General features: G+C 40.4%; 1 protein-coding gene across 1 annotated transcript in view; it reads right to left on the reverse strand.

The window, feature by feature from the left end:
• Positions 1-16,408, reverse strand: part of syn3 (synapsin III) — a 106,879-nt gene that overhangs the window by 18,558 nt on the left and 71,913 nt on the right. The gene's annotated exons all lie outside the window — the stretch shown is intronic.

Consider the following 16,408-nt stretch of genomic DNA (forward strand, 5'->3'; position numbering starts at 1 on the left):
CTGTATGTGGGTCACAGACTTCAGAAACGAATCAACTGTGAATGGTCTGAAACTACAAATCAAATAGGATGATGACTACTTCTTCTATTTAAATGTCTGATATTTTTTCAGACTATGTTCATTGTTCTTTTGCTATTGAAGTTTTGGCAGAAGTTCATCCTGCTCCAACCTTGTATCATTTCCACTTTCAGGATTCTGCATCATCACATCCTGCCAATCATATTCCTGCCTATTTATTGCGCAATTTAATCTTATAATTAGCAGCAATTAAGTTTTAATGGTTTACAACTAAATGAGATCATAGTCTATGTCGCATAATGTTTTGGTTGGACATGAAGCTGGTCACAAGTTCAACAGTTCTGCAGGAGTTACGTGTGTGCGTCACATGATGATTGATAGGATGCCTGAGGTTTAGCGTGTAACTGAGGAAAGCCCAGATGTAAGACAGTGTGGATGTGTGTCTGTCTGCTGGAGAGAGTGTTTTGGGTGGAAGGGGCCGTAGCCACCCACTCTGTCTGGACATGTTCCTTCCAGCCATTACCATCAACACGGCAATGACGGCAGACGCTAAACATGTCGGGGAGAGCTGACCACATCCTCTGCCCTGATGAAACCTGAGCGTCAGACGGAGACGTGCGCTCACTGTTGTTTTCTGATTGATTCACAGACCACAAAACTGCACTGTCACCTGAAATGATGTTACATTATCAGTGAAAGAGAAAAGAAACCTTAAACTGCCTCAGTTCAGAAGCATTTACTGTACTCTACATGTGGTAAATATAAACCATATACAATCATTGATATTTTGACACCTGCTAAATTATCCACAGAGGTCTCCTCCTCTACATAGGGTTAAGGTTAGGGTTGTTCCTCTACGAACAAAGGCCGAACTTGCTAGCTGTCAGTTAGCAAGCTGGTTAGCTTAGTTGCTATGGATATGACACCCATAAGTTCAGTTTTTTCAGAAGATGTTTTTGCACCATCAACTCCTAAAAACTCTCTGAAAACCATTCACCTGTTGTGGAGTAGTTACTCTGATGGAGGAGGGTTAACTTATTTAACCCTCCTCCGTCAGAATAAGCAAACAAGCATTTGAGAATCCGACTGATTGTAGCACGATTGACTTTGCTGTACTAAATGCTGTTGTGCTTCTTTTTTTTTTTTTTTTTTTACAGAAAATTTGTTTTATGTGATGGTGTTCAATCATTATAACTGACCTGTATTTTGTAACTTTTACTTTGGTTTTAGTATATTTTTCTATATTCTATTTATTTTATATTTTTTATATATTTCTATATTTCGTAAGGCATTTTGTAACTTTTTGTAACATTTAACACTTTGAACATGTGTTGACTTATTATTTCTCTTTACTTTGTGTATTACTCTTCTCTCTGAGCCTCCAGCCATAAAACAGAGGAGAGTTTAAAAATGTTGTGTGTCACTGGTGTGAACTGTGGCTGGAACCTTTCCCTCAGACACGAAGGAGGCTGTTTTATGGGAAGAGTCTTTATTTTACAGTAATTGATATTCTTTACGAGATTGTTTAACAAAACAAGATTGTGTTCTTAAAAAAAAGCCTTGGTGGCCATTAGTGCGCTCTCAGATGTGGAACTTTTGGTTTAAAACTTCAGCTCTCTGTTTCACTGCAGCTGCACTAGTGCCACTCAGCCTCTTGTTCCCAGCAGAAATCTGTAAAAGGAATACAGTGTGGTAAAGACGTTAAGAAGTCACATGTTAAAAAAGCTAATTATATGGTGGGTGATTTTCGCCTGTCTAGGTTTTATTTCGTAACACAGGCTCGCTTCATTTACAGCAAATGTGCCAGACGACCAGACCTGGCACATGATGGAAATACTTCAGGGAAGCCCTTCCAACCCCACATACGTCCCCTCCCTCTGGCTGTAAACACAAAGCCTGTTGTAAGTGAGTAATGTAGGGTTGTCGCTCAGATCGGTGTCTGAGGTGAATCACGCTTCCCAAACTTCAAAACACCAACATGTGACATTCCAGTCACAGAAACCGACTGGAAGTTTCCAGATCCCACTGTCCACATTTAAAATAAGAGGGGACCATGAGACCAGGACTGTGTCCACTGGTGACATGTTTATAGGTCCCAACATGGTGAAGTCAGATGCACAAATAAAACACAATCATTCACAATATGTATCTACTATAAACTGTTTGAAAACTGACAACAGCTTAATTAAATAATTGTTTGAAAATTACCTGTAGGACCCAGTAGGGCACTCACCTGTGCTACCTGTATATTCCTTCAAACACAATGATACCAACTGAAACCCACTCATGATCCAGCTTTGTGGGCTACTATACAGCTGTCACTTTTTCAAAGAATCAAGATGGAAACAAATTCAAAATGACCCACGATTCGTTTGAATTAATTCGAATATACATACTCATTTCATCTTTCGGTAAAAAAATTGATTGTGACCAGTGACCTTCATCAAATGCAACAACACCGACTAAACCAACTTCTTTTGCACTGCAGTGAATTAGTACAGCCAGTAAGTGACTTACATGCAGTTACAATAGTAGGAAAAACCATGAAACCTGTCTGTGCACTTATAAAATAGAGAACAGGACTGACATTTGATCAACAGCCCGTCAGTCCTTCAGGATTATGACAATTTTGTGCTATACAGGGCAACATAAATGGTATTATTACCCACTGAATTTATATAGTACAATAAAGTAATGTAAAACTCCACTTAAGCATCAAACACAAAGCCAAGCAAATATGGGTCACACACTACATCCATTGAAAAGCTAATAGAGTGTAGAGAGTGGTGCAGTGCTTCAGAGGGAGTTGAACCTCTCTTTGGGGGCACATGCATTATCCACCAAAACACATGGTGCATCCATCCTGCATTTATGATCTCTTAATTTTTATTATGGCCGCTCAAATCTGCCACATCAAGGAGGAGACATGGGGCGTGATGGTTTGGGCAGACGACGAGAGCAGGGGACCCCGACTCAGAATCCTTTTCAAGAGTCCGACCACAGTGGGAGCAAAGACAGCCTGCCCACATCAAACCCTGCAAGTGGAGTAAATGAGCCTCAAGAGACCAATAACATTCATCATGCAAGTCCCCGCTAAGTTACTGACTGGATTCATACACCTGACAGGAAAGGGTTCAATGCTCTTTGAAAATGTCACATGTAAAGGTTTGAGTCGTATCAAGTGAAGGCAGGAGTGTAACCCTTCACTTTACATAAAGATTTTATACTGTAACGACGGGTACAATAGCTCAGGATGAAGAGCAGATGAGCTTTTTTAACACATTAACATGCGGAGGAGGAGTGTTTGAACGCAGCGCAGTAAATGTTGGAGAAACACAGGTTTGTATTTGTGTTTATATCTCCACGGTTATACAAGCATCAAGGGGTACGTGCAGGCTATCAAATGGTTTACTGCATCCTATTAAACTTTTCATACACATGCACATGTACAATAGGTCAACACTCAATTCACGTATTTGTTTTCCTGACAGGATTTAAATCAGTGGATTAATACTTGTCTAGTGTCTGTGCACTATCTTTGAGGCTACAGCCAGAAGCCAATTAGCTTGGCATGTCCAAAAGACCTCACAGCTGTCATGTTACAGAAAATATGGTCACAATCTCCCGATTCTGAGTTACATCACTGAATAAGTGTTTTTGCATTACATTATGGTGTCACTTTGAAGTTGAACTTTGACCTTTGGATATAAAATGTCATCACGTCATAATTTTCTCCTGTTAGACATTTGTGTTAAATTGTTGTCATAGCGTATGAATTTGTGAGTTATGGCCAAAAACATGTTTGGGAGGTCACAGCGACCTTTGACCTTCGACCACCAAAATCTAATCAGTTCATCCTCGTCCTCCATCCTTCGTCCAAAGTGAATGTTTGTGCCAAATTTGAATTATTCCCTCAAGTCGTTACTGAGATATCATGTTCACGAGAACAGGACGGACGACCTGAAAACATAATGCCTCTCTGACCCCGACTCACTAATGGTGTCCGTACAACAAGCAAAGTCTCATTGTTACCATGAGCGGGTTGTAAAATCACAAAATGTTTTAGCAGCATTTCGGTTTTTGGTTCATAATAAACAAACCAGACACAGTACAGTGTAATAAATAAAGAGCTTTATAGGCTTTAGAAGCTAAGTTAACTCTCACTTTATATTTCCCGAACAGACACAAGAGTGGTGTCAACCTTGTCATCTCACTAGCAACAAGAAAACAAAAAGCATATTCTACAAAATGTCAAACTTCCTCTTTGATCAGAGATAAACAGCCTATCACTGAAAAAAGATCAAATTTCACCTGCCACTTTTCACACATACCTACCCTCCTCTGTATTTATCTTTTACTGCTCAGATCAATATAAGTCTCTCTGCCGTACATCACAGCCTTGATATTGTCTTGTTTGTAGTATTTTTTCCAAATGAAAAGTTACAAATGTACAGGTGCTGATTTTAAATTGTTTAAATTGTTGTTGTTTAAAGACTAAACTGGGTTTCAAGTGACCAAGACCCGACAAGACTAAAATCCCCTGTAAACCCTCAAAAGAAATTTCACAGGTTCTGAAAGTGACGTGAGCATGACACATGCAGTCGTTCCTGGATACTCCGCCATAACAGATATTTATGAGTTGTCATGGTAACCTCAGGGGCTCACATCCGCCCAGAACTGCAGCTAACAGTAGACACCCATTGTGTTAAAGTGTGTACTGTAAAAGCTGTATAATTGGGCACGGTAATTATTGTTGTGGAATTTCAGCTCATCTGGCTTCCATCAGGCTCCGTCCTGGTGTGTTTCCATGAGGGAGACAGCTGTGTGGAAAACACAACTTATTCCAGAGGATGGAAATTTCCAGGGCGGACGCTTCCTGACATCACTGAGGTACTGATGGACAAGTGACAGAGATGGACGGAGGCACCTTGTACAGCATCTTCTACAGAAGACTTCAGCTTTACTCAACCCACACAGAAGCTGTTAATGATTTCAGCTGATGGAACAGCCCTTTGTATAGTAATATTCTTGCATTTAATAATCTTTTTGCTGCCTTCTGTTGCTAATGAACACAGTGATACCATCTATAGAAAGTTTTATGCCTTTCATTCTCTTCAAGACGCCAATATCAGCCAATAACAGCAGCACTGAGTGTGGAAGTGACTCAGGTTTAAATCAAGTAAAGAATGTGCTTTTGATTACAGTGAGTTGAGTCATTGTTAAATAAGGAGCTGCAAATAACAAAAGGTTAATGTTTGTCTCATTCTGAAGGTTTCAGACTGCAGACTGTTAAAATATCTACTTATTAAATCAAAACCAAATCAAGTAACAGCAGCGTAAGCAGCCAAAATCTTGAATATCAGGTCAGTGTTTGATGATGCGGCCAAAAATGGTTCCCCTGCGCTCGTCTTCCATGTGATTTAATTAAAATTTGATAGTGGTGGGATGGAAATGTTGGTCTGTCTGTTGGTTGGTCAGTCAGTTGGTCCAGGCTGAAATATCTATTACAATATAACTATTGAATGGATCGCCGTAAAAAGAAATTACTGCAGACATTCATGATCCCCAGAGGATGAATCTCAATGGTTGGCAGATCAACGTTTTAACACATCCAGTGAAGTACACTCAACAAAAGTATAAATGCACTATCAGAACACTTTTGTTTTTGCTCCCATTTTTCATGAGTTGAAAGTTGAAACTTTCAGCAGACAAAAGGCGTCTTTCTCTCAAATGTGTTTAAATCCGCGTTAATGAGCATTTCTCCTTTGCCAAGATCATCCATCCACCTCACAGGTGTGACATATCAAGGTGCTGATTACACAGCATGATCACTGCACAGGTGTGCCCTGGGCCTGTCACAATAAAAGGCCACTTTAAAATGTGAAGTTTTATTTTGATATTTTGAAAAGAGACATTTATTAGGCACATGACATGGGCAACAGATGTGCATTTTTTTTTGGGGTGGGGGGTGGGGGGGTCTAAAATGAGTTCGAACCTGGCGTGGCCACCATTTGCCTCATGCAGTGCGACACATCTGCAGATTCAAGTCATCCCAAACATGTTCAATGGGTGACATGTCGGGTGGGTATGCATGAGGCCATGCAAGAACTGGGATGTTTTAGGCTTCCAGGGATTGTGTGCATCACGCTGCAACATGAGGCGAGGGCAGCAGAAGAATGGCACAACAATGGGCCTCTGGGCATCTGGATCTCGTCACGGTACATCTGAGTGTGTGTGTGTGTGTGCCAATCATCTCCACCAGCATTATTAACATGTCGGACAAAACTGTTGTGGTCTTCACATGGTGTCTCTGTAGCTGCCTCAGCTCAGACTTGTAGTTACATTTTACCATCTGTAGCGTATGGTGTAGCTGTGGCAGCTACAGTATGTGCTACGCAGCAACCCCTTAAAGCACAGCTACAAATCCCCCCTTTACGCCGTCTTCAAGAATATTCAGACAAAGTGCTGTCAGGGGAGAGCTGCTTGTAATATCTCAGTGATCTCACAGGTGGTTAATATTACAGATGGTTAACCAATACGATTTAATAACAGAACACAGCTACGACTTGAGTCCAGTCCATCCATTTTAAATAAACACAGATTTGTTTGAAAGTCGGTGTTAAGTACATGTCCAGACTGCACTAAAGAGGAGCTATTTCGGTCCAGCTTCTCTGCGGTCGTGCTGTAATAGGGACAGGCCTTATTAGCGCTAATCAATTCACTAACCTACATTCCTGCTTCAGAAGGAAAAGGACAGACGGGCCTCGGGCGAGCCAGTCCTGCAAAAACCATCAACGCTGTGCCACATTCCTCTCAGTCTAAAAGGAAAAATGATGTTTCTTTCACATTTTCCAGAGTCTCCTGCAGTATTAGTTCTCGGAAAAGGCTGAGCAGGAGTGAGGTGGCTGTGTGCACTGTCCCATGGAATCATTCAGTCAGTTTCAGCTTGGTGATGCTGGAGAAAACAATCATGGATCCAAACATGTGTGAGCGACGCTGACACAAACAGGCAGACAGCTGACTTCTGAGCTCAAATTTGATATCTATAACACACACAACACATCACACCACACACACAACACACACACACACAAACCACACACACACACACAACACACACACAACACACACACACACACACACACACACACACACACACACACACACACACACACACACACACACACACACACACACAGGGAGGTCAGAGGTCAGCGTCACACACTGCTGGCTGTTCTCACCCTCCATGAAAGCTGCTCAGCTGCCGTACAATAATTCAGTCGCCTTTCTGTAATCACGTGGTTTCCAAGAAAATGTCCACACAGTGTCTTTCCTTGAATAATTCCTTCCTGCATCATGTCCCGCCCCAATATCCTGTTTCCACAGAAATACATTAAATAAAGCAAGCTGGAAACTGTAAAGGTGCAGCATCCTTAGGATGCAAAGCAGATGTGAGTCTGGATTTGACAGAGCAGCGCTTTACACTGGGCTTCACTCTGTGGTTTGCCAGTTTCATGCAACATTGTCAAGGAAATTACAGCTCGCCAAGACGTCAATTAAAGTTCTTAACAAGTTTTCAAAAGCAGCAAGGGGCAGAGTGAGAAGTTAAACTGTTCAAATGTTCTGACAGGAAACTCATGCATTTAACTTCATCTGAACAGAGGTTTTCAAACTGAGGGATGCGCCTCCACCAGGTACTTTTAAACCTTTAGCACTCTGCAATTTGCTTAGAAAATCAGCCACAGCTTTGCGAGTCATAACTCAGTCGAATTTAAACACACAAACAGCACACATATTTGTCCATAAATGTGCTTAGAAATAATAGAAAAAAGATGCTTCTTATAACTCAGAACTTGCCTAACTCAGAAGTTTTCTTCAGTGTCAAAGTCATCCACTGATAATCATCTGTACATCTTCAGGTACATTGCAAACAGGAACTGCTAATAGCTAATTCACCATACTTTTAAAATGCTAACAAACGTCTTAATACTTCCAAAGCATAACTGAAACTGTAGTTCCAAAACTCAGAGCATGATCATCCTCCAAGTAAAAGACAAAGAACAATAACAGGAGTGACAGATTCCATTAATATCAACTCTTTCATGTTACATAATGAATATTTTCTTACATTAGAGAGAAAGAAAGTGCAACAGGTGCAAACACATAAATCGTTGGATTACTAAATTTAAAAAAAGACATTTCTGAAATAGATAATACTGATACACTCACTCCAAAGTCACTACATGACATATGAAGTGATGTTTCCTGCACTGTGTTGCTGATAAGGCGCAGTAAATGAAGGGATACACAAGGCAAGAGGAGTCAGCATCTTTTCTGACAGCAGAGGAAGGAAGGGCGGCCTTCAGCAGAGTGCATAACAGGGCTCAGCCCAAATGTCAGCACCGCCACTGTTTTCAATTAAGAGCCAGTACATAGGGAGGAGAGAGGAGGAACATCAAGGAGGAAGATGTTTTGGAACAGCTGGATGTGGCAAACCTAGTCTGTATTTATACCGGCTGTGCAAGCAGCAGGGATGGGAGGTATACTCTGTAATACACTGCTGCAATATTACAGCAATGACCAAATTACACTTAGTTAGAACAAATAACTTGAAAGCAAACAGGCTGTGCAATCCTGTAAATGTATTTTAATAACAGGAAACGTTTAGTGATTTATAATCCCCATCTGGAGTTGCATCAAAATACACATGGTGCTGATTGGCTGTTGCCTGGGTTTTGGAGAGTAATACTTCTTTGGACCTTGTGAAAGGATGAGTTGACTGAGTTAGGTACATTCAGGTATATTATGTTACAAGTACAGTCTGTTGGTGAAATGCTATTAAAGTTTGCAGGATTGTTGTTATTATTGTTGTAGACAGTTGCCCCAGTGCTGTATTGGATTAAATTTGTAGCGATTTGGGAAATGTGTTGAAATTGTTGTTTCGTAAAAAATCTAGTTGACGATCCATTTTGCTAGAAATGATCAGACAGTGAAAGAATGGTGTTTTTTTTTTTTTTTTTTACTTCTGTGCCTCATGATTTACTTGTTATGGGTCATCATGTTATGGCCTCAGGCCTGACTATGAACCGCATTTTGTTGAAATTTGTCAAGCTGCGAGATCTTACCAACTTACCAGTGGCTGCTGAACTTTCCTTTACCAGACTCAACCTTTTCACTTGTGACCCCCTATTTCAGTCCTGCGTCGACTGTGACCCATCGTCACATGTAACATGATTCAATGTCTATAAATGAAAGATTTATTTAATTCTTATATAATGTTTAATTTGAATACGCAATTTTGTCTTTGAAACCTGAAAAATAAACTAAACAGTGAGTAAGAGCAAAGATGAAAAAGAACAAAAGATACATTTAATTTGTGTAGTACAATTTAGTTTTTTCTTGTTTCGTAGCCCAGAAATAATCTCGTAACCTCTTAGATTTGTCATATGACCCCTTCTGGGGGCCCCAACCCTCAGGTTGGGAACCAATACTTTAGGGAAATGTGGGTATGTTATAACCACTGTATCATACCATACAGAGAGGGGGTTTCCTCAAAAGAAAACAGCTCTTATATAATTTCTGGGGCATTTGCATGAGTTTAATAGTTACTTCTTTCTAAATGATATTCAGGTTCACGTCCAGGAGAAACAAAAGAACAAACACAACAGAGGGTCGATGACGGGAAGAGATCCCCTTAACAAAGACACTGTTATTGTAAGCTATCTAAACACCATTACGAATTTCTTAACAGCTAGAAAAATAATTGCGTAATGTGACTATGTTTCCATACTGTGCATAAATGTTTGTGTAGAGTCTCATGTCTGGTTAATGGGGGATTCCAGCCATAAAAATGAATGTGGGATGACTTGCCTCCTGCTGTGGTTTTTACAGCAAATCATGGTCAGCTATGGTCAACAAGACCCACCTTCTGGTCTCAGCCAGGGGAAGGTTCATCACTACCCACACGAAGACTGATCCATCCAAACAACTGACTTTTAAAGGGAGTTCTCCCAACAACAGTTGCTCAAAACAAATTTTGGTGGAGTGCGTGGGATCTCTCCGCAGAGACAATCTAGCAAATGCAGACACATGACATCAACAAAAAAAATCTTACTGATCTAAAACTGTGGCTCCCAAAGTAAGAGTCGAGGACCCCTAAAAGATCCCCAGACAAATCTAAGGGTCACAAGATAATAAAAAGGACAAGAGAGAAAAATATACTGTACATTTTTGTTTCTTCTCTCTTTCATGCAAAACTTACAAGGAAAAATAACGAACTTTGACCTTTTCAGGCCTTTACAATAAAAACCTTCAAATGAAATTATCTGGGAAGGAAAACTCACTCTTTGGTTAAACAGCTTGTAACTCACATCTATGCTACAATGCAGTGCAACAACCGGCTGAGCATAGTGACAATCATAACCTATCTTAAGGAGCTTGAATATAAACTTTGCTTGTATCATGCTGTAATCAGCAGAACTCAAGGCATTCTTTTGATTTTCCTTTCTTTTTCTTTTGTTTAATTATAAACAGTTGTCTCTGTGGCATTTTTCACTCCCCGCAGAAGGGTTAATTCTTGAAATAATAGCTCTCCTTTATGCAAAGGTCAGATGAGTCATTCTGAAAGAAGTAACCAATTGCCTAAGTTTCCAAACATCATGGGTTGACAACAAAGCTCTAAAATGGTTTTGAGATGAAATCTTTGGACAATAGGCAAAAAAAAATAAAAATAAACCAGAGGGGTGTCCTGAGAGTGTGATGTCATTTCTAAATTTAAACCTGAGTCCCTCCACCCTCCCTGTGAGTGACGTCAGCATCCTGTGGACCCACTGTTAACACCCTTGACCTTTGACCTGCTGATGACTAACTCCACTATCTTCCCTTAATTCACTTTCTCTTTCCCTCTCCCACACGCACCTTCCCTCCACTGCTCATGTTGCTGGGAAACACTGGCTTCTTTTGACAGTTTTCTAGCGGAAGAAACTGATACAATTTACTTGAGACATTTAATAGGGTACACCACGATACTTACAAAAAGAATAACACATTGGTTTATAGGGAAGCAATATGGGTAAACAAACATTAGTTAGTGTTCCTTTCTCAAAACAGTTTAAGTAGTTCTCTAAACAGGTTGTGCGTACAACTTACACACTACATTCCTATAAACTAAACTGTGTGACCAGAACTGTTAGTCAGCTTCATTGTTTTTGCTGATGAGGTGTAGTGGTACACTTTATTCGGCTCAGTTTTGCCAACACAAAGGTTAGCTTGTCAATAGAAAGCTGCAGGAATGAGTCCTAAAACCTGGAAATTAGTTGCATTTTAGCACTTCCTGCTCTCTTGTCCCGAAGTATATGGGTTTCTTAAATGGGTTTTTGTTAGATGACTGGAATAAGGTCTGTGGTTAATACAAGCTCAAGATATTTTCACTTTATTCTACAACATAAAATACGTCACTAAATACTCCTGTCATGATTTTTTAAAGTTTTTATGTCTCTTAAGAATGTCGGTTGCTAACAAGAGGCTAAATGAGACTACAGAGGTTGTCGGGGACATTAAGTGTCATCACGCCCAACACGAAAACCGAACTACTCACCAGTCCACCTTTACAGCCTTGTTGTGTTTATACTTGCGCTCTTACAAACTATTACTAACTTTGTATGAGGAAAGTCTTTTGTTGAAGAGGTCAGAGCTAATTTAAACTACAAGTTGGAAGTTTAGTCGTGGTGATGTTGAAGTCATGTAACCGTGGTCCAGTTGGTTTACAGCCTAACATTATCTTTTTACTTCTGCTGATTGTATTTAGGCTTTAAGGATCATAAAGTGGTGTTTATTTGTGAATCCTGTTGAACAAAACATGTAAGTATCATAAACTGCTGTTTGTCATAGAATTTATTTTCTGTAATAATCCAAAAGCTAATGTAAAAATCCCATTGACTTTTTGTTGAGGGAACCAGGCTGATGCTAACTTCGCGGCTGGCCTACAAAAATACATCTCACTTGTGGCACTCTATTCACCACAGGGTAACAGCTAGCTACCAAAGACAGTGTGAACTCGCCTGTAATCAGACAAATTACATTTCCTCAGCCACTACTGGGTGTGTTTGAAAGTTTTGTACTTATTTTAAACTGTATTTATACATTTTCTTGGCTATTTGGGCATAGTCAAACATGCTAACACGACATGGAGCAACATTAGCATCGTTCCACCTGATGAATGCATGTCCAATATTCACTCTTCTTTTAGCTTTGTTTTGCTCTTCCCCAAAACATTGAAGTAAATAGGCTCTATAGCTGCTAAATTTCCCACTACGTTCACAAGCTCTTTGCTAACTTTGCCTACCAGACATTTGGTGTCTGGCAGTTAGCGTAAAGTGGGTTAGTCAGAGTTTTTTTTCCGCTTAAAACAGCTGCTGAAAAAGAAACCAAACATTCACCTTAATTACACATTTTGTGTAAGTCACTTTTTATACATAAAAAATTGATTTTTCTTTTCTTTTTTATTCAAAGTGGTGAATTTTTACCTATAAAATCAAACAGTTTGCTTTGACAGCACTTATCGGTAAGTCAAGAGCACAAACCTTTCCACATTGTCAAAACACAATTTTGTTTTTAATCTTTATGTTTACTTGCATAAAAATGTCACATGTTGTTCCTGCCTAGTTTGGCCATTTTGTGGGAGAAAAGTATTATATGACCAAACCAAGCAGCCATTTTTTTTACTGTGCTCAGCATCAGTCCCGGTTTAGGCATTCTCTCAACCTTAAGGAATTCCTCAAAGCTATTTCCATGCTGTCATATGCCCATGTTTATGGTTAGGCCTGGTGTCTCTTTGTCTCATGCAGTAATACAACATAGTCATTTTGTGGGGTTTCCTGACCGCACACACACCAAATATGTACAGTAGAGTACAGCAGGGGACCCTGCGTCTGAGCAGCAAGCGCTGTGGTTGCATTTGGCCCGCCTGAGTAGGAAGTTACTGACCATTCATCATATTTTATTGCAGGGGGAGCCCCATTGTGAGCAGGACCATGGGTCAGAGCCATGTTTGTGTTTCCTTCACTGATGTCTTAATGCCGCATCAGATGATAGACATGCTGGAGTTGGAAACTGGTGAGCGTGTGGCTGAAGTGTTCAGAAGAGTGGACAGACTAAACAGCTGATGAAACCGTCAACAGGCCTTGATATCACTTCCTATTCAACTGGGAGGGTGGGGACAAGAACGCCACCCAAACAACCAATATCTCACTGTACTGATGGCTTTCAGATACTGAGCTTTGAGTTCATTTCCTACAGTTCAGCCTTCACTGTTCAGATAAAAGCGAAGATTGAGTACCTAATGTCACGTCACTCCAAACCAAATGAATTTGGCTGCTTTCTCTTAACTGAGTGTTTCTTGGTTACTTGGCTAGAACATTCACAAAGGAGACTTCTGAAGTGAACAGGCTCACACTTCCTTCTCCTAGTCCACTGGTGTGTATGGTAAACAAACAGGGTCACAATCCAACACCACCACTACTCGTGTGCCAGCGTGACTTTAAATTTTAATTATTGGCTTGAATGAAGTGAGCAAGAGAAATATTAACACAGTTAATAGTTTTTAACTGTGTGAAGACATAACATCAGATTTAGACTCAATAAAAGAGTCATCCCTGTCTTAATTATTTGTCCTTATGAACATAAAAATGTAAAATTACATTAAAGCTGCTCTAATGATATTTTTAAATTAACAATGGCTCAAATCACTATGGGTAACGTGAAAGGAGTTGCCAATAGTATCCAACCCACTGACAATTACTACCTGAATGCAATTCTTTTCAGTCCTATGTAGTGTTTTAGTGTCTTTCAGCTCATTGTTTTGGTTTGACTTCAGATTACTGGTCTGGTTCACTCTCACCGCTCTCATTGACCTCTCTTTCAGCAGCTTCAGGCAGCTCTGATAATGTGACTTTATGCTCCCTGACCAGCACCAAACAGAAGACAAAGTTAGCATTTAGCAGATTAAGTGCCAGATATTTCACACAGGAGTTGGTTGAGACCAAAGACGAGTGAGAAGTTGAATGAATATTGGACATTTGTTGAGTGGCTGAACACACAGCTTCAAATTAATACTCTAATGCCAGCTTGGAAAGGCGATAATACTGTTGTGTTTACAGCTTGTTGTGCTGTCCATAAGTGGCCAAAAAAGAAAAAAAAAGAAAAAAAAAGCAATGCCAAATTTTGAGGTATTACACTGGTGAGAAAGAGTCTCAAATCCTGCTGTGATTTGTTCTTACATACCAGCCTTTATATTATTATATGCCTTTATTGTACATTCACTGAATGCTCTGGGATGACAATCATATGATGTAATATCAAATAGAACCTAATCAGATATTAATATTGGTCAGTATTCCATTCAGTGGACTACAGGTGTTTCCTTTCTGTTGGAGCAGCCACCCAAGAAGTGGGATAGAGATCTGTCGCCAAACCACAAGTTCCCAAATCCTCCTCATGACCTGAAAACTGAGGTCAATGCTCTTTGCAACGAGGAAACATCCAATTACTGTTTTCCTCCTGTGACAACTTCCACTACCCGTCCTCCTCACTGCACAGATCTGCGGAGCAGGGGTTATCCTGTCTGTCCCACTTAACTTGAATGGCATGTGGGCTGTGCAGCAGGGCCGGGTGAGTCAAGGCTGGACATTCTCCCTCGGTGACCGTTGCTCCCGGCGGTGCTATCTTTTCAAGTTTCGCCTCTTCCTGTGTCTCTTTAGCGGCGTGTCAGTCGGATGAAAGGTATTTCCTCTGAGTCACCGCTCTGTTCTCTTCTGTCAGCCCAGAATCACGCAGGCCTTAAAGACCTCCGCTATACAATGCTGTTGTCTGCTCCCCGGCCTGAGAACGGGCCTTTTTCCATAATTGGACTTTTTCAAATGAAATGCACTTGTCTCTGCATTATACTTACAGTATGTTGGCCTAGTTTGGTGACATCATTTCCAGAGGGTCCTGACATTTTTTTCAGTTGTTTGGATCACACACACAACCACAATATTCTGGAGACTTTTCTTCCGTTTGATCTTGTTTCATTTCTGATAGAAGAGTTAAAGTAGAGCAGGCAGTTATGCATATGAGTGGCCCACAATTTTTTTTTGGTCCAGTTAAAATATTCAAACATACTGACCTCGTTGTTGGACTGAAAACATAAAGGAAGAATTCATCTGTCTTATTATTGTGGCCTAAACTGTCCTGCGAGGACAGCTGCAAACAAAGAAGACACAATGATCCCACACACACTTGGTGAGCAGCTCTCCGTTTACAGGAACATTCACTTTCTTGTACTCCGAAACATAAATCAGTGTTTGACACTTGATGAGACATCCCAATAAATATTTTGTGATCAAGTATTGCACTTTTGTTCAGTTTTACCTCAGTTTGTGACTTCAAGGTGAAGTTTTTGTCCAGATTACAGAGTATAAACAGACAGAAAAGTGAGAGAAACATGGTTCCAGTTCAAGTGCATCTGTAGTTCTTTAACACGCAAAATGAATTAAACACCTAATGGATCAACACTCTGTCAGAAATAACTGAAGTGATATTGTGTCCAACAAGAGTGTACAGCCATGGTAGCAGCTTTATGCGGTTGTACTTAAGCACCAATGCTAACGTCAACACGCTAACATGCTTACAGAGACAATGCTAAATGTTAGCATTTACCCATTCACTCACACCTACATCACACCCATACACACACACAGTCCCGCACTGCTGAGCCCTGCCATCAGAGGCAATTAGGGGCTCAGTATTTTGCCCAATGACAGTTTGAGAGGTGGACTGGAGAAGCTGGGGATCGAACCACCGACCTTCTGATTAGTGAGCCACTCAAACCTACACAGTGCCAATGTTTATTGTAATGAAGGAACATGTGGTGTGGCGTATTTATGTGTTACAGTGGAGGTCTACAGCACAGAGGAATAAGATACATCAGACTTTAGCTACACAGATAATACTTGTTAATTTGGATCAATTCACTGTTGGTTTTTGGTCTTTTCATGGGATTTGTTGACAAGAAAAATACAGAACATCACCAGGCGTATCCTTTAAAGCAGCCTATGCATCAATATATTCCCTTATTAGGTTAATTTCCTTCTCTTGGCCTGACTGAAGTTGTTATCTTTGGGATATATGTTAGGAATGCAGGGCTGTCTTAGCGCTTAATGTATGAGCGAATCATATGTAATATTGCCCAAGTGAATCACTCCGTTCACCAGCCTCCCTGTGTCTCTGAATCTTCCTATTTTCATCAGCTCTGTCCTGCACACCTCAATCCACTGTCTAAGGAATGTCACAAACCTGCTGATGCAGACTTTAGGTTGGTGGCTGAAATAACATGTGACTGGGCATTATCAAT

Source organism: Seriola dumerili, unplaced genomic scaffold, assembly GCF_002260705.1.
Source record: "Seriola dumerili isolate Sdu_G_001 unplaced genomic scaffold, Sdu_1.0 BDQW01000138.1, whole genome shotgun sequence".
NCBI lineage: Eukaryota > Metazoa > Chordata > Actinopteri > Carangiformes > Carangidae > Seriola > Seriola dumerili.